This window comes from Thunnus thynnus, chromosome 10 (genome assembly GCF_963924715.1).
Source record: "Thunnus thynnus chromosome 10, fThuThy2.1, whole genome shotgun sequence".
NCBI classification, from domain to species: Eukaryota; Metazoa; Chordata; class Actinopteri; order Scombriformes; family Scombridae; genus Thunnus; species Thunnus thynnus.
The window spans coordinates 17,193,472-17,213,435 of record NC_089526.1 but is presented as its reverse complement, the minus strand read 5'-3'; the positions used below and the strand labels follow the sequence as shown (position 1 = coordinate 17,213,435).

At 39.2% G+C, this 19,964-nt stretch overlaps 1 long non-coding RNA gene across 4 annotated transcripts in view; it reads left to right on the top strand.

The window, feature by feature from the left end:
* The window catches only part of LOC137191492 (uncharacterized), a 152,495-nt gene that overhangs the window by 39,987 nt on the left and 92,544 nt on the right, over positions 1-19,964 (top strand). Inside the window, exon 4 of one of the 4 annotated variants that reach the window (XR_010930408.1) lies at positions 1,271-3,473. The exons of the other annotated variants lie outside the window; for them this stretch is intronic. This is a non-coding gene — a long non-coding RNA (uncharacterized lncRNA). Of the gene's footprint in view, positions 1-1,270; positions 3,474-19,964 lie in introns of those variants that run through there. 4 annotated transcript variants of the gene reach the window in all.

Here is a 19,964-nt window from a genome sequence, read left to right as displayed (position 1 = left end):
AGTCTCTCAAGCAGATCCAGATATTTTGGCTCTTTCAGAAACATGGCTTAAGAATAGCATTAGTGAGTCTGAAGTGGCCTTAAATGATTATAATCTTTTTTAGAATTGACAGAGTTGGAATTGGGGCAATGGGGTGGCCATTTATGTTGAATCTTGTTTTTTCTATATCTATTCTACATGCTGTTACTGTGCCCAAATGCCTTGAATTCATTGCACTAAAGATAAATTGTAGGTCTAATAATTCCATTGTTGTAACTGGGATTTATAGACCTCCTTCAGCTGATGCTAGGTCTATTGATTATTTGGCAGAGTGACTCTCTTGGTATTCTAACTCGGAAATGATAGTTTTGGGAGATTTTGACATTGATTGGTTGACTGTTGCTTCTGATTATTAAAAGGAGGTGTCTTATAGCCTCAATTCATCTCAATTATACAATGAACCCAACCCACTAGTCCTAATCTGAAGAGTCCTTTAAGATCTGCTCTAATTGATATAATCTTTTCTAACAGGAGTGACAAAATCATTGCAGGTGGTGTTTTCGATTTAGGGATTAGTGATCATTGTCCATATTGCATGTATTAGGAACACACACTTGAATAGAGCTTCATCATGAATTAGCTTTAGATTTTTTTAACAAAAACGTTCCCTTCTGTCATAGGTAAGCATGCACCTTTTACAAAAATTAGAGTGAAAATAGATGTAGTCCATAGTTTTCCCCTGAATTATCAACCTTATTCATGTCAAGAAACTTGCGACAAGCTTGGTCCCTCACTAGACGTACTAAAGAGGCATCCCACTGGGTTTCATTCAGAAAGATTAGAAATTAATGCATGTCCCTTGTGAGAAAGGCTAAATCTGATCATTATTTGAACTTGGTCTCTAGCTCTTATTCAAACCCTGCAAAATTTTTGAAGGTAGTAAAAAAAAAGCAATTCGGCTGCCTCCCTACCTACTCATATCAAGTTTGATGATTGCTTAGTATATGATCATAGGGAGATCTGTTCTTAATACACTTTACAACCGCTGGTCACATTTTTGAGGACGAGGACAGTGGATCCCCTCCTACTAACATTGACCATCTTTTTTATTAATCATGATTAGGCTATGTACCTACTCTAAATCATGCTTCTCAGTTTATTTTAGATCCTGTCTCTCTCAGAGTAGTTACTGAGGCTCTTCAAATCAATCTACTGGTGAAGACAATTTAGATGCTTTAGGCTCCACTAATTGTTGAACAAATAACACATTTTTAACCTTTCTTGTTCACAGAGTTTGGAAAACCGCTCATGTCCAAATCAGGGTGGAGAAAGGAGTGATCCAGATAACTATAGACCAATATCCAAATTGTCTTGTTTGGCTAAAATTCTAGAGTCACTTATAAATTGTCACCTTAAGGAATTTCTCACGACAAACTCTTTTCTGAGCCGCATCAATCCGAGTTCAGGCCTTCGCACAGTACTGCCTTGGATGAGAAAAAACATTGTGCTTCATCTTTGTGGACCTCTCCAAGGCATCTGACACTGTTGATCATTCCTTGCTTTTACCTATTTAAGTAATGTTGGTTTTTTGTTCAAGTCCTTGTGCATGTTTTCTGAATAACTTATCTGATCGGCAGCAGTTAGTGAACTTGGGAACTATTTGTTCAGAGTTTTTACTGATAACTAAGGGTGTTCCACAAGGTTCAATTCTGGGTCCGGTTCTTTTTACAATTTATATTAATAATACTTTTTCATCTTTAACTAACTGCTATGCACATTTATACATGGATGCCACAATATCGTATTGTATTGCAGACTCTGCTCAGCTAGTTGTGAAGAACTGACAACATTCCTTTGACGTTCTCCAAGCTGCACTTAATGATCTTAAACTTGTTTTAAATTACATAAAACTAAGTTTATGTTATTCTGTTATTCTGTTATTCTTCCACTGTCAAGGATCCATTATTGAAAGTAACAGAATATAAATCCCTTAAATGACAAATTCACATTCAAATTTCATATAGACAATCTTGTCAACAAATTATGACAAAAAAATTGTTGTTGTTTTTTTGTCTAGAAACAGAACTAACTTTCCTATGCTTTGTAAGAAAAAAATTGTTGAAGCTGTTTTTCTCTCTGTCTTGGATTATGGTGATGTGATTTATAGGCATGCCTCTGCTTCTACTCTTAAGCCCTTGGATGCTGTTTATCATTCTGCCCTTAGGTTTATTACTGGTGATGTTTATAGCACTCATCATTGCATCCTGTATGAAAAAGTTGGGTGCTCTTCTCTGTCTGAGAGACGTGATAGGCATATGTATTTGTTTATCTACAGGGCCCTTATTGGGATGCTGCCATCTTATATCACATCTATGCTAGACTGGTCCTCTGGACCACATCAAACTCGGTCTACTGGCTTTCACTGCAAGTCCCTCGAGTTTGTACTGAGCTTGGAAGATCTGCTTTTGGTTTCTATGCTCTTTACAAAACACCCTAAGAATTAATACTTTGGTAACTCTTGGTCAATTTAAATCTATGAGCACAAATTCAGCTTCCGTTTGTACTGTTTGTTTTAACTGGTTTGCTTTTGTATTTTGTATCTTTTATTAACTGTATCTATATACTTTTTTAAATTGTTTTTTCTTTATCTTGTATGTTTCAGCCGTCAATGATTTTTCAAGTTTAATTACAGGCAATAACAATGATCATTGATCATCAATGATCATCAATGATCATAACATGATTCATTTACTGCGTGTCACTGCGTCACACCACTGTTGTCTCTTATGATGTGATGTTATGTTGCTTTTTGTCTTTTTGTCTTGAGTACATCCCTAAAAACATTTCATTCATTTCAGCTTTTTTGTTCTTGGTATTCATTTGTCTACAATGGTGGACTTTATTGTTCTATCCCTGACAAAGTTGTGTTTTAAAATATATTTAGGCGTTGTCAATAAAACTAAACCCTTCCTCTGATGGTGAAATAAGCTAATTTGTTCCTTGACTGGTAAATGTTTTTAGGAGTGGGAAGGTTTTATGGTGTATGAATCCAGCATGTATCCAGATGCTGTATGTATCCAGAGGTCGTGAACCAGTGCCCAAATTCAGAGCAGGTTCATTTCCTGGTTCTAACGAAGCTTGCTTTGTGGGTGCAAAAGACCAGTTTAAGACAGAACAGAAAAATAAGCCTTATTTGTAATGTTAACAATGTTAATTGAAACTGATGGTTAGTATCCATTATGTTAACTCTGTTGGGACTGCTTGTGGAGAAAATTGCCAGAATAAACATGAAGTGAAAATGTATGTAATTGCATCTAAACTGACTCAGTCTTAGAGAAAATAATGCAGCCATGAGTTTCTAGTAGTGCTGAGACCTCTGCTCTCTGTCTCCCACAGCCTCTTAGATGAATGCTCTGTGCTTTCTGGAGCTGACTTTGTTGTTTTCCCAGGCAGCCATGTGCAACTAGGCTAATGAGTACATTTAGCTGGAAAATGCTGAGGTAACACTTTCATCACACTGTGGTTGTGTGTGTGTGTGTGTGTGTGTGTATGCGGCGTTTGTGTGTGTGCATGCACCCATGGATTTGTGTATGTGTGTATATCATCTGTTTATTAAGGTCACAGTGAGAGATTGAAGTTTGAACTGAAAAAAATAATTAGAGACTCAGAGACTCATCCTGCTCCTTGCATCACACCTTTCTACTCACAACTATTTCTCTCCTCCTCCCTGCATTCCTCTTTTCCTCAACCCCCCCCTCCCACCCCCCAGCCCCCCGACCAAACACACACACACACACACACACACACTCTCTATCTCTTTTTGTCTACCATTCCCCCACTTGCTCTCTTGCTCCCTGTCCCTTCTTTCTATCCTTCTATTCCTATTTCAATGTCTCATTTCATTTTCCTCCTAAAGTATTCTTCCTTTTCATGATATTTACCTCCTGACTAGGTGTGCTTCAACTGAAAAATCTAAATAAAGTAATGAGAAAGAATATGTGGGAAAATGTGGGAGAGAGATTATGAGGACATGCTTCAGAGGTTTTGATGGACTGCTGCTCTTGCTGTTGTTTGACAATCTGTCCATGGTTCTCAATAGTTTTGGAATTCACTCAAGTTTTTGCAAACAAAAGTTCTGATGCTGCAATGAAAAGTCACAAAAGTTAGATTTTCCTGTGCACAGTGTTTACTGGACAACTTCTTGACACAATAAATCTGTAACTATTGTTGTTGCAAGATAAAAAAGCTTATTTGCAGTTTGTTTCTTGAGGAACTAAAGTGTCAGTTGAGTAGTTTCAGCTGGAAGATTTAATTCTCTCCAACCTCTTATTGAAAGATTGTCTTCATGCAGAGGGCACACACAAAGTGATATTTTTGGAGAGTGTATCTGCAGTAGTTTGAGTGATGTGAGCAGGAAGTTTTTGTTCCTCAGCTTAAAGAAAAAAAACTGTACATGGCAATGAGGGAGTGACTTTGGCCCTCGTCAGCTTTTCTCTGCCCTTCTGTTGTGTGACTCATCCATAGAGCAGATGATGAATATGTCCGTGAAAGAATTATTTACAACTGTGTACTCCAATTTAGTTTCCAATTATGAGTAACATATTCAGCAAAGAATTAGAGAACTGACTCACTTGTTTCTGAAAGGTTTTTTTAATATGATTGAGCTGTTTAAAGGTGTGCCTATTATTCAACTGAAACTTAACTCATTAAACACAGAGGACAGTGAGTAAAAGTGTGTTTAACTTCCTCTCTCAGTACACTGCTGCAGTAATACAGAGAAAGAGAGAGTTGCTCTCTAATCTAGCATTAGTGAGGCTACTTCTTCTCTAGCCTGGTGGGTCGTCTCCTCTGCTCTGCTGATGCCTGTCTTCCGAGCATCCGTTCAATACTGCAGGAATATGTTTCTCCCCATTACTCTACACTTGCTTTCACAAAATTTGTCTCACAGAAGTTTTAGCAGGGGGACTGTAGGCAACAGCTTTTGGATTTTTCATTATTTACGATATCACATTTATCCCAGATTTTATCACAAAGAAGAAATTAAATGAAACAGAGTTTTAATTAAACAAGATGTAGTACAAAAACAAGTTGTGAACATAAAGCAGTGTGTTCATACTGATAATGTGATATGAATGATTACCTTACCAGTGGTGTTCACTCAGTTGCAACGTTCAGAGTGATGATAAAGGGCCACATTTTGATTTATAAAAGACATATTTCCATGACATAATCTTGTAGTCGTGTGTAAGAGCGCATATTCATTTCAATCATGGCACTTAAACCACTACATCTTACAAATCTCAAATACAGCACAAAAGCGGATAAACTATTTTGCAAATGGTAGCATCTCTCCACACACTACACTTATTTGCAGCAATCACCAACAACAGGGGTCATTGCATTTGCTAGGAGGAAAGCAAACCAATTACAAGGAAGTTTGTGCTCAGCAAACCATGAAAATGCCACATCACATCATGCAAACAGAAGGAACAGATGTTATTTTACCCCAAATGAACCACTTCTTTTGGGAGCATAAACAGGCGTGACTTCATTGCATGTATATAACACATTGAATTTTGCGTTCTGTAGAAGCAACATTTACATTATTCCAGGAATGGAGAGCTAATCTCCTTTTTTTGCAGAGTGTTACAGGTGTTTCAACACAATGTCAGGTTACAGATACCGTCGCTATTTAACAGAACATACACACCCATACAGGAGCACATGTACACAAACATGCATAAAGACACTACAAGACATAGATAGGCGCACACACACACATTGCTAATTTATCAGTGATCGCTGTTTCCAGTTGAATACTGTTGTATGTAGAGCAACCAAATGCCAGACTCCGCTCTGAGTATGTTTGTTGTTTTTTTTTTCTTGTTGTCTGTTGTAGTGCGGAGCTATTTACCCCCAGCTGCTGAAAGGAAAGTACAAGGACTAGAACATTGCAAGCGCAGAAGCTGTTATCACAGTTAATTTGACAATAATATGCATTATGCAGATTTGTTCCTTGTTTTTATTTTTATTATCCACATAGCTTTTCATTACAGTCATAAAACAGCTCATATGTTTTGAGTGTGAAACTTGTTCCTCATTTATTTGATAAAAATTAAAAGAAACCAGTGCCGCTGTAAGACTGATAGTCAGCCAAAAACATCAATCAGTGCAACTATGCAAGGATTCCCACATCTACTGTAAGGCCATTTTTGTGTTGTTCCTTTTATCAGCCACTCTCTGTCTCCCCCTTTCTGCTTTTCCATTTTCTGTCTCTCTCTATTTTCTGCACTGTTCCTCTTTCCTCTCATTTCCACCCCTCTAATCATACACTTGTATCTCTCTTGTGTGTGTTTGAGGAGGAGGGAGAGGTGGCTACAGTAATAAGACCATTAATCATTGAGAATAATTCGCAGAAAAATCAGCCAACCTTGTTGAATTTGACAGCCACCATATTGGATCTATATGCTGGAACATAACATACGGTCAGATAAGAAGCTTTGAATGTGACCCATGAGGTGTTTTAACAGTATTCTGCACATTTATGAGAGTCTTTGTCCAAATTTACTGTAATTTTTTATCCAAATTTATGCATTTGTGGTTACTCCTCAGTTCCAATTTCCTCTTTTATTGGGGCAACAATTCACAAAAGCCTTGTCGAAGAAGAGAAAAAAAAGTCTGCAATATATTGTTTTACTTTTCATCATATTCCCAAAGTGTTATCACATCATATACATAGTGTTTATAAATTTGCTTCCCTAAATCTAAATCATATTCAGAGTATAATGATTAGGAGCACCATGGCTGCCAATTCCACCTTTATAAAACAAACCATTTGGCCACAATAGGGCTGATGCAGCTATTTCAACGGCAGCTTATAAAATCAAAGCCATTCTCCCATTAAAGTCAACTCTAATCAACCCTGCAGTCTATAAGTATTGGCCTTCATAGGGTTTTTGAACACATGAGAGCCTGTATGTAAAAAGACTGGATCAGCTCAGACTTATGACCTTTATAATGTGCCTTACTTTTGCAAACACTATGAAAACCTATTATTTAAACATAACCATGCTCATTCAGTCTAGGTTTGCTCAGTCTTTGCTCTTTAATGAAAAATATTGTGTAATGACTAACAGGTGGTGGTTAGATACTAACAGTATAGCAGTGTTTCATCGTAAATCAAAGTTAAATCATTAAGGTCATCATAAAGGCTATTTTTCCCAGCCTTGATTTATGGCTGAGTGGCACTGCCCCCTGGATGAAGGTTTGTATTGGCAAATTTGCTATTGATTTACATAATCATAGCAGAGCCCGCCCACTGCATCCCTCAGAGGCAGCTGAGCAGATGCTCCTCATCTACAACAAATGTGTTTAACTATACCAAATGATGTTATTTAAACATTTAAACCACGTTGGAGGTTTAAAACCTCATGTGTGATAGGAGAAGAAAAATAAACGTTTCACATAAACTTTGCTGCTCCTTTAAACTGTGCGTCAAGTCACAGATTGTTTCAGAGGGCTTTTTTTTCTGGTCGGCACCCACATGAGTGCTGTTTTAATGAGCTTGGTTCCCAGACGGAAATGTTTCAAAAAGCCCTGATGTAAGGGATTAATAATTTTAGAGAGGGGAGCTGTGATAATAAGAATGGAATAATTCTGGAGAGCGTGTGTGTTTGTGTGTAGTATCAAATTTGTTGCTAAGAGCAGGCAGCAATGTATTTCTGTGTTTCTGCCTTTGTATGTGTCTGTTTAGTGTAACCAGTGTATGTATGTGTGTGTGTGTGTTTGTGTCTGTCTGATTCGCACCACCCATAATGTTGTTGTTGCTATGGAAAGGGCAATGTCACGCATGTATACAAGCATACACACATACCCACACATTGCAGTAATGTTACACATGAAGGGTGTCAGTAATGGGATTCTGGTCAGGCCAGTGTGACCATGCTGTACTGAGCTAAGGTCACTGATACCAGATCTGGAGCAAGAGAGAGAGAGAGAGAGAGAGAGAGAGAGTTTGGGGGGAGGAGGGGGCACAACTGGATGGGTGAGAGAGAAAAACAAAGGATCAGACTGGCAGAAAACAGCTGGGAAGGAGGGAATGGGGAGGATGGGGAGAACAGAGGTAGCGCGAGAAGGAGACAATGGTTTGTTTTGAGCAAATTGTCATTTAGCTGTTAGTTGGTATTGGTTTTCCAGTACAATCTAGTTTTAATACATAAAGCGCTGCAGCCCTGGGGTGTAGTCCATTACACATATTTTCTTTTTCTCTTTTGCCATTTGTTTCATCCGCTCTATCCTTTTATTACCTTTATTCAACTCTCCCTTGCTGCCTTTCTTCCACTTCTTCTCACACTCTTTCTCTCTCTTTTTTTCCCTCTTCCAACTACCACTCCTCTCCTCTCCTCTCCTCTCCTCTCCTTAGACAGGGCTATTTTCTGCCTGTCGGGCAGTTTGCAGACAAGCACTGTTTTCTACCCTGGTGAGACTCTTTTCTTTACACATTTGTGTGAGTGTGTATGTGTGTGTGTGTATGTATGCGTATTGTACAAGTGGCCATTTGATTTGTGTTTACATTTGTGTGACTGTGCAGGTTTGTGTGTATGTGAGACAGAAATGCAGCATATTTTATAAGTGGCTATTTGCTTCCTGTGCCTGTACAGTACCTGCATGTGTGTATGTGTGTGTGTGTGTGTGTGTGTGTGTTCCCCTGTTGTGACAGTGTTGAAATCCAAGCTGACATCCCCTTCTCCCTGCAACAGCATATGCCCCTCAGCAAGACCACTGGGAGACTACAGAGAGAGAGAAAGAGGGAGGGAGATGGAGAAGGAGGGGGGTTAGAGAGAGAGGGGGGAGGGCAAAAATAGAGAGTGGAGGGGGGAGACAATGGGTAATGGGAGGCAATAGGGAGAAGAGGGTGGAAAGAGAGATGTGATGAAAGTAAAGAGAAGAGAAAAATAGCCAAAGAGGAAGAGAGAGGAACAGGAAGAGAGCCACAGACTGAGACCAAGACAGAGGGAGAGAAAGCACCCCCACTGCGTTCCTTTTCAGTCCTGCTAGCGTTGGCATGTGTTAAATGTAAAGCTGCTGGCTGACTCACCATGCTACCAGCTCATATTCAGCACTCTCTACTGCTCTTGTCTGACAGAGAGACAGAGGGAGAGAGGAAGACTACCAGCTTATAAATAAAGCTTAGATTCAACACTGTGTAGTTCAGAGAGAAAACAGAGGGAGAGGCCACCACTAGATTACCAAAACTATCTTCTTTCCCTATCCTGCTTCTCAAATACTTTTTAAACCACCCAGTCATGGTACAAGCACACATTTTAAAAGTGTCTTTAGTAGAAGTGTTCAGTATACCAATAAACAAATGTTTAACATCAAATCCTCAAGCCAAGCTGAGTGTTAAGGTCAAGAAATGTTCGTGGTCACGGTTAAAAGAAAACAACATTGACTGTTAGTGACAGGAAATGGGATGCAAACAGTGGTCTCTCGTCAAAGTCACACACTCTTCCTCTGACCTCCCCTCTAGGAGGTTGTGCAACACTATAACGTCATGATACGCCTTTGCTCCTGACAGACAAAAGTAATAATTCAATGTCCACCAGAGGTCCTTTTCAGGTAAAAGTGTCAGGACTGTGGCGCTCTCCAAGGTGCTGATCCTGCTTCTAGGAGCAGTTAGGAAGCTGCCACCAGTAAGAACTTCCAGCCAATAACTTACCATTTATAATCATTTATTTCACCTGTTTCCTAACATTTGTGTCCTTACTGCATTGTCACAAAAAGTAAACATAGGTCATTTTAGACATTTGAACAAATGATCAGTGTTGTTTTTATTGCGAGGACAGTCTCATTTGCTCCTTCATGGTTAAAAAAATGAACTGAAATAACATGAAATCCACAGAAATAATTATGATGCAATAACTCAGATATCACAGATATACTGTAGGTTGAAGGAGATGGAGGTTGCTGGGCAGTTAAATAGTTAAACAGTTTAAACCAGCAATACTCTGAATTTAAGATTAACAGTGGGATGATTTACTCACTGATGTATGTTTAAATGATGACACATACTCTTGCATCTCACAAAACAATACAAAGATAAGTTCTATTTAATAGATTTCTATTTTTAGGATCATTCCTCATCATACCCAAACACTCAACTGAAATTAATAACTTGTAGAGTAACAAGTCTATTTCTCTGGGTGACTCACATGTCTCTTGTGCATGTTTGGAGGATCATAATAAAAGTCTGTTAGAGGAAGAGAATAAAAAGGTAGATGTGGGTGGGGATGTGGGGGCTGGGTTGATAGTCGCTCTGCTTGGTTTTATAGAAACATCCTTTATATCTGTGGTTCAATTCCCACGGGGGACATTCACACGAAAGATGTACAGTATGCTTTCCTGGTATTTTAAGGCACTTTTGATGAAAGCAGTTCACAATATGCAGTTGTATGTCAGGAGAAGTAAAGCATGTGGGGGGGTTGAGTGTTAGTGATCACTCATACGTATCTTGTATCACCATCTTTTAAAGACATTTTGTAACAGCACTTTTCACATTTGTCTTTGTTTTGATTTAGTACATATGCACTTTTTCAGTATACAGACTCACATTTAGGAGCTTAACAATATAAAGGTCTGCTACTGCTGGAACCAGAGCAGCTCCACTAGAGCAAAATGCATTGCTCAAGGACACTTCAACATACTGTGGATTGTCCAAGGTGGTTTCATTGTCTTGTTAGAATCCTACTCAGTTGTTTATGCTACTGCCACACTAAGGTTTTTTTCTTTGTTAGTTTGTTTTGGGAAATAAATGCTTCTCTGTTTATGTGCTGAGGAACTTTCAAAATTACAGAATGTGAAATTAATTTCCACAGAATTTAAAAAAAACCCAAAAAAACACATGGACCGTATGCCTGTATGTTTTCCATATTTAAATGCAGTACAGCCAGCAACAGCACAATTTTCACATCAGCATAAACAGGAATACGCAAGTAGTATTTTTTTTTCTACATATAACCCATTAATAAGCAGCAGTTGAACACTGCAGTGAAATGTCTTTGGTGGAGGTGAAGAAATGGAAGGTTGAAGGAGAGAGAGAGTCTGAGGGGCTGGTTTACTGTGTACATAATAATATAGTGTGCATATGTGCATGAAGGGGATCCAGTCATATTATAATGTATGCTGTGGCCTTGGACAGGATACATACTGTATATAGTATGAAAAAGACTGGATTTGATTTTTAATTGATTAGAGAAATTGCAAAATGTTTTTTATTCATCTAAAGATGAAAGAATTTATTACAAAACCATTTGTAAATATGTATATATTAACTGATAGGAAAAGACAGACAGCTTCATGGAAAAGAAAGAAATCAATCATACTTTAAAACATATAAACACCCTTTAAATGTCTGTAGGTCACCGCTTTGACCTCTGTTTTCTGCTCTTTCTTCTTCTCCCACCTCCTCCTCTCCTGCCCTGCCTCCTTTTAGTTGTTTCAGCACATCGAAACACTTTTCATGACAGGACCTGCTGATCGGTAGCCTTCATGACCGTGCTGGGTGTAAAATGATTTCACTTGCATTTTTTTTCTCTGACATCAGTAAAATGCCATGATGGTAGTGTATGCGGTGCTCTGGGACTGATTGCATGAGCACAGTAAAGGAATTCAGTGTAATGTGCATACAGCTTGAAGATAAATCTGCCAGTCGCAGGAGACAATAGTAGTGTGATAATACGAATGTAGACTTTAAAGATTGTAATTTCATGTTAAAAGGTTGATTGACTCAAATCACAAAAAAGCATATTCTCCCATTTTCCACTGGTGGTATGTAGCTCTGCAGTTTTATTTTCCAGTGTTGTAATATAACCCCCTCGAGATATCTGCCTCCACCCTCATTGACTGTATATAATGGTGCGTTCCATTTGAACTGGGAGGTTGGAATTTCCGGGGGCATGTCCTGCGGGCCATCATCCCCCCCGCCTGACTCCACGGCGCAGACTCACACAAGCAAAATGGCAGGTCCCAAAAAGGAGACATTTTGGCTTCACTTTTGCATAGCAGCAGGAAGTGAAGACGCATCATCCATATTTATATACAGTCAGTGCTCCACCCCAATACAATGATGAACGAATACAATCCAGTCTCCTAGAAATTTTGTTTATTTTATACTAATACTTTGTTTTGCCAAATTCATTTTGAGGGAAACGTTCACTTTCCTCTACTTCAAGTCACTGTTGACTTTTTCCTTATTTAACAAAGATTGCAATCTTTCCCTTATCTTAACCCAAGTTCGAGTGCCGAAACATAACCATGAAAAACATTAATCATGCTTTAGTTGCTAAAAGTGGATATTTTATTGCAGGAGCGAGTATTGTAGTGAAAACAAATGAAATGTATTGTTGTGGACAATTTGCATATTCATTCAGTATGAACATTTTTCAACTTTACACGTACATTCATTAAAAATGTGTCCTCATTATGTTGAAAAATTGTAACTTTGGCAGCATTTAAGTCTCTCAAAACAGATTAGTTGTTGCAGAAACGTATATACACATACTGTAATTTCAATGAGACAGGGTTGATGGATTTGTGGTGTTCACAGCATTGAAAATTACATTTAAAAATTCAACAGTACTGTCTCTTTCTGGACTCAGTGTCCTGGTTACTCTGGATAATCCATACATTGATGCTGCTGTTAAGTTTTCTTTCAAACTATTTCCTTGGTAGAAAGTGCTCAAAACTGTTCACAGTGAGGTCTGTGGATTATTCAAAGTATGGGACAATGTGGGAAGAGATTAGCTTTTGCTAAATCATTTAGAGCACATTTTTTCACTGTGAACTGACCCTTTAAAACTGTGAGTAAACAGCATAATTAGCCGTTACAATTAGGAGTGTTTGTGCTCTCAACAGCTTTTGGACACAACATTTTTCCTTCCCTTCTCACTCTGTTTGACAAAGCTGCTCGTGATCTTCAAACCCCCTTCAACCAAGCTCTGTTCTCATGAGGCCTGATCCCTCCTAACCCCCTCTCTCTCTCTCTCTCTCTCTCTCTCTCTCCCTCCTGTCTGTCGCTCTCTTCAACCCTTCAGCTATCTGTCTCTCTTGTTCATCTCTCTCCCTTCCTGTCTCTCGCCCTGCGCTGTCTCTCTCTGCTGCTCTCTCCCTTGCCCTCCCCTCTCTCTTTGTTCCAGGGATCAAACGAGTATCTCTCTCGTCCATGCTCCGTCACCTGGGAGAACACACACACACCACACACACACACACACACACACACACACACACACATTCACACTCATTCTGGCCTCTCTACTTTAGTTTGTAGCAATGCTCGTGTTTCTGTTCAGGACTTTAGAGCAGTCACGTTCAGACAACAGGCTAACCTTTCAACTCACCTATTGCTTCGGATCAAAGAAAACACAGAGGAGAGACAGAAGAGGGGAAAAGAGCAGAAACACAAAGAGCAAAGCGGAACAATGTCGGACAGGACATTGAACTTAAATGACCAACAATAAAGATCAGAGCCGACTCAGACTGAAAAACAAGTCAAGCAGCAAAAAAAAGTGGCCGAATGTTTAAGCCCACGTGGAATTGCCCGAAGATGCAGTTCTTCCAAAAACCTCTGATTGAATTTTTGAGAAAAAGAAACCCCCAAACATCTCTCAACAAAGTAGATAAATTTTTGTCCTCAGGAAGAGTGTGTGGGAAAACTTATTAATATGTATCTTGTTGGACATTTTTAAAGGAGATATTAAGGCCTTAAGGCCAGTGAAATGGCAGCTTCTGTAATGTGACATACTGTAATTCAGAGTAAAATAGAATATGTGCTTGGGGTATTATTTCAAGAGGGAGATGATTGGATTGCTCAAAAATGGTCGTGGCCCAGCAAGCTTAAGTCTTCACTCAGACCTCCCTCATGGTGATGGAGGGAGAAATGAATACATTGGACAGTAATCATGCTCTTTTCAAAGTTTTTGCCAAGTGATCTAAACTCATAGCTCCTGCTTTGATATTGCTCTTCTAGCTGCTTATATACACGCTCTTGATCGCATGATAAGTCATCAAAAATATTTCAATGTTTCACAAGAAGATAAAAGAGAATGATTTTGATATACAGTATAAATGCTCAAAAAAATGTTTTGTTTTTTTTGACATTCTCAGAGACAGATAAAAACTTAAAATTGTCTTTTTTTATTTCACTGGGTCTTTGAAGAGAAGTGCATTTTGTGGAGTGTTTATTTTGATGGACAGGTGTTATCAATCTGTCATATTCAGTTGTGGTGCTTGTTTATCCCACTTCAGTTTTACCTAGACTAGGCTCTTTCACCCAAATTTGGATTTTCTGGCTTTAAACAACTTGCAAGATTGTAGCAAGCACTTACAAACTCAGGCTTCAAACATCCCCCCAGAAAACTGTTATGAATTTTTAAAAAAAGTTTAAAAAAGTCCCAATGTGAGTAAGTAAGTTATTGATCAGGGTTATTCAAAAAGCTTTCTGTTTAAACAACAAGAAACCCTCTTCATCCTCTAGTTGGGAATAACCAACGTTGAGGGGAAACTGTATTCACCTGTGTGCCATCCACACCTTCATTCTCTTACTTCCCAGCCATCTTGATCTGTCTAGTCTCATTTGGGCTGGTCCAGTTTAGTCCGGTCTCATCCATTGTAGCGTAGTTTAGTTGAATCCATTCCTGTCCGGCTGAGAACTGAACAGGTGGTATGTGACAGCAGGTATGAGCCGACATCAAAGGATCCATGGAGAGGAAGAGTGAGAGAGAGAGAGAGAGAGGAGGTGGGGGGGGGAAGACAGATCTGTAGATTTAAAAAAAAAAAAAAAAAAAAAGGAATAAGGGTTAGAATGACGAAAAAAAGAGTTGGAAAATATAGGAGGACAGAGAGGTGAAGTTACTGTATGAGTGATCGCAGGCAAAGAATTTGAAAGAGGACACAATTGGAGAACTGTGTGCTGATGGTGGGTAAAGGCGGGTGGGGGTGCTTTTCTCTAGACCAACAGCTTGTGTGCTTAACTCTTGTGAATACCAATTGTTCTGCAGTGATAAAAGTCTACTGCCAAACTCCCTAAAAACAGAAATTGTCTCTTTATCTCTCCGTCTTTGTCTGTTTCTCACTTCCTGTTGAGTTTACTTTCTGTGTGTGTGTGTGTGTATTGAAGCAAACTCTGCCTATACTTTAGCAATTGTAAAGCAATGAATGCAAACTTGCAGTCTTTTTAAATGAGACTGCAACCATACATACTGTCTCTATCACACACACACACACACACACACACACACACACACACATTGTCACCCCCATAGGCGGCTCTCTGCAGATGATGTCAGGTGAATGTGGACATTGTTTAACGAGCCCTGGGACCGGGAAAGAGAGGAGGAGAGGCTGAGGGAGGGAGAGGATAATAGAGGAGGGAAGAAGAGGAGGAGGGGAGCCAAGGTAGAGGACAACAGCAGCAGGGAGGGGAGGAGAGGGGGAAGCAGGGGGGGGGGAGAGTGGAGGAGGAGAAAGGTGGGGAAGGAGGAGAAGGAGGAGACAAAAACTGGAGAGGAGAGTGGAGGACAACTGTTCATGGGAGGGAGGTGGAAGAGGAGGAGAAAGTCAGGAGGGAGGGGATGTGTAGAGGAGAAACAGGAGAAATGTATGTGATATGTAGCCTGAGGACAAGAGAAAAAGGGATATATAAAGAGGGGAGGAGTCAAAAACGGAGACAAAGGAAGCAGAATAGACAAAAAAAGAGACTATGTGACATGTAGACTATAGAAACCTTCAACCAAGGTGAGACACAGATGGGCAGGAGGTGAAGGGTAGAGGATGATCCTTCCTTCCTCTCTCCTCTGCTTTTCTTCCACACAGCTTCTCTCTCTCTCCTCCTCCTCCTCCTCCTCCTCATCTCTTGCCGTGTAACGTTAGACTACTGGAAGGGAAAATCTCCAAAGTCAGCTCTTCTCGTGGCTTTTGCTGTTCTTCCTCTTTTCGCAATATGTCATTTTTATTCATGCTCACAAAATGGAAAACGTTGCAGACCTTACGCGTCCTAATTAAACACATTTCTGCCTCAGTAGTTGCCGATTCTATTCAAACTATCTCCTGTAAAACTAGAACCATGATCAAAGTCGCTCTTTTTTTTTCTTTTTTTTGGGGGGGGAGGGCTGCACTGTTGATCCACACTAAGTGGAGATTTTATGAAACATTTGCAATTTTTTTTTCCTTTTTTACATTTTGATCCAGGAAGGGTCTGACTTCCAATTGTCGGAGAGAAAGGAATTTTCTATTACAATAGATCCAATTACGTACTATATTACAGTGTTGCTTTCAAGATGAATCCTCAGCAAAAGCTGCTGCAGTTTTTGGATTCAAAGAGCTGCATGGGTGACCACCGTACCTACATATCTATATCCTGTCTTTGTTCTGTTGCTTTGTGCGGCTCTATCAGCAACTCTGTCAGTAATGGTCCAACATTGAATCCAACATGGACAGACAGTTGCACGGCAGCGACAAAGGCCACTGCGTGTGTAGTCTAATGTGGAAACTATCCACCCTCAAGCATCGCAGCGACTTGTTTTCTTCTGCTTACTCCGCTCTCCTTTGACTCAGAGCATCAAGTTTATCCCTGTGTTCATTTAAGTCCTGAAAATAAACTGTCACTCAGTCTGTCAGACCCATGTATGCCTCATGTGCTTCTGTTTGGGTGTGTGTGCTTAGGTTTGTGGTTTCGTGGAGATGTGTGTGCAGTTGTGGCACTGTGCACACTCAAGCACATGTGCGTGTGTGTGTATATATATATATATATATATATATATATATATATATATATATATACATATATATAGTGTGTGTGTGTGTGTGTGTGTGTGTGTGTGTGTGTGTGTGTGTGTGCGTGTGTGTGTGTGTGAAGCTGTCAATTTGTCTTGCCCGGTTCCATCCAAAAAGACAGACAGCCCATTGAGGCGTATGCTGCAGAGAAAAATAACAACTCCAACTGACAAACATACTTTAGTCAGTGTGCAAACACACCCTGAGAAGGAGGGATGAGGTTTTGCATTTAAATTGAAGGTACTTTTTATACTTAGTATACTTTTTCTTTGTGAAATCGTCACTTCAGTTTGTTAGTTGCTAATTCAAAGTATTGATTAATGCTGCACTGAAACTGAGACAGACTCTCCCTGAGGAGGGGACGGAAGTTGCACCAGCGTGAGTGAATCTGGACCTCATTCGGCTGAGAAGGCAGCACTTAGTGCCCATAAATACTAGCCTTCTGTCTGCTTATCGTGTTGCTGTGAGGGGGGTCGAGCAGGGCATTTAAGGTCATGTGAGGCCATGCAGTATGACAGTGTGTTGTCATGCTGTGTGTGTGTGTGTGTGTGTGTGTGTGTGTGTGTTGTACAGCAGCAGAGTAAAATCTATAGTTCAAGAGGGGCTTGCCTCTAAGCTGCTCATGCCTATCTGAGATAAACCGTTAGGACCTGTGCAATTGTTGGATGTTATTGACCAAACTTCCTTGTCTGTCTGCATTCATACAGTTGTCACTACCTTGTTCAATAAATGAGCAAAAAAACAGTTTGATTGTTTTCTTCTTGTGGCATGTGGCTCATTTATTCATACAGTGATAGCTGATGTGAAAAAGGGAAGTTTGCTATAGTGCAGCAGAGCTTTTGTTCTTGTTCTTATTATTCTGTCATGTTTCTAGTTTCAGCTCTTATTAGGTGAAAGGTTCTCTTTTTCTTTCCTTTGTTAGGTTAAAGGAATTTTAGATTATTTTAAAGTGTAGGTGGATAGAAAAGTTTTAGATGTTAACTTATTGAACAAGTCTATGTATATTGTATTGTAAGTTGTTGTATCAAATTTGAAGTAAAACTCCTTTCTAAAAATGAAAACAGATAAAAGCAGGTAGATCTGTGGACCTGATCTTTAAGACCTACAATGCCTATAATTCATAATATAGACTCTTAACTGGATCAGAGAGTTGTAATAAGGATCTGACATTTTTTTGTCTGCATCGCTAATGTCGTCTTTAGTCACATAAGAAACATACAGCGGCGGCAGGAGCGACGCAGAGGCCAAAGTTCATTAAATCACAATGAATTTCCTTCAGGACATGAAAGAAAGTAACCTACAGCGGCGAGGTTCACTCTGCAGCAGCGTGGGAAAAATTCAAGAGCACGTAGATAGTGCATGAAGGCAATATCAAAGGCCTAATGCACAGGTTTATTATGCATGTGAAGCTGCCTACTGCATATGTTATTGTTCTCTGAAAAGGACTTAAAGGAAGAAACTTACCCTCGAGTTCTGTCCACTATAATATAAAATGTACTGCTACATAATTTCTGCTAGTACTGAATTGATTTCTATTTGCTTCCTCACTATCTTTTTCCTGGTTTGTCCTGTAGTTTATTTAATGCAGTATAATTTACTTTGTGTTGCAATTTGACCTACAGTATGCATGTGAGAGAAGAATAATGGTGCATTTAATTATGTTGCACTTTCATCTAATGATTTAACATTCAGTACATATCCTTTGATGAACATAGAGAGAATATATAAGGTCAATGCAGGTATTAATCTCAAAGGTGTCTTAGAGATAGTCTCTTCCTCTACTCTCGACCTCTCTCTGCTCCTCTCTATTTCTATTTGATTCTCTACAGTACTTTTCCTCGTACCTCTAACTTCTTTGTCCGTCTCTCTCTACGTGTGTAGTCTACCTCTTTCCCTCCCTATCACTTCCTCTCTCTGCTCCCTATTCTCTGCCTGACCACAGCGGCACAGGGAAGCTGCGAACATGAAATAAATTATAAATCATTTCTATAGGCAGCTACACCTGTATTGAGCTACACTGCAGAGAATGATGAAAAGAAAAGCAATAAATCAAGGCAAATTCACACGTCGCAGGCAATAGTCCTGCAGAAATATTCCATAGTCATGTCTATAGAGAGAGGCGTGCCGCTGAAATAAGCCCTTCATGCTTTTGGATAGGTTCAACAGTCTAATGTTGCCAACTAGGAAGGCTGGTTCCGCTAATATTGCTTTGGACAAGCATTTAAATGCTTAACTTACACCCCGTTTTATATGATTTTACATGCAAGGCTTTGTGAAATGTCCTAGCAATTTTTTGAACTAAATTAAATGACTACAAGTCTATAAAATTATTGGTCACACCATGTACAGTGTAAATTTTATGCAATTTTCAGCTTTAGGTTTACACAATGCATTTTAAATTATGCAAATATGACATTCAGGATGTGCTATATTCATCTTAACAGCCATTTTCAGCAGCTTAAAAGTCACTCAATTAGGGGAAAAGTGCTATTTTTTTTTTTTTTTTTAACAGTTCTTTAAGTGTTAAAAACACATTCAACCTATGTTAAGTATTGAAAATGTATTCCACTCCTGCTTTGCTGAGGTGTTCAGGAGAGGCCAGGTATGAATATTAAAATCATCAGAGGCTGGCACTGTTTGTTGATTGTAAACACATCTGTCACTAGTGTTTAATTGGTAAGCAAGTCTGACCGCTTTCTGTTTGTTTGTAAACAACTATGTCCCTGGATGATATGAAAGGTCATTAAAACAAACTGTACCACTGGGTCTACTCTATCTGCACCTCTCTGTGGTGTTTTATAGACACATTTCTTTTAGCCTATATTTAAATTGTTGGTCTGAAGATGTTTGTCTTATCCAAGAATTTGTAATGAAGAAAAAACTTTTTTTTATCATCACCTTTACATGAACAAAACTGTCATTTGACCTTAGAAGTACAAGTTCTCAAAAAAACAGAGGGGAAAAAGATTTTCTCAAGTAGGGAAGCAAGATAAAAGAGGAAGTAGAGAGATCAGGATGTGAGGAGCTGAGTTTCAAGTCAAGTCAAGTCCATCATATAACCCAATATCACAAATCACTCAAATCAATTTGCCCCAAGAGGCCTTACAGTCTATTCTTGTCTTAATGTGCTGTGGTTTAGCCAAGAGGAAGAGAAGTTG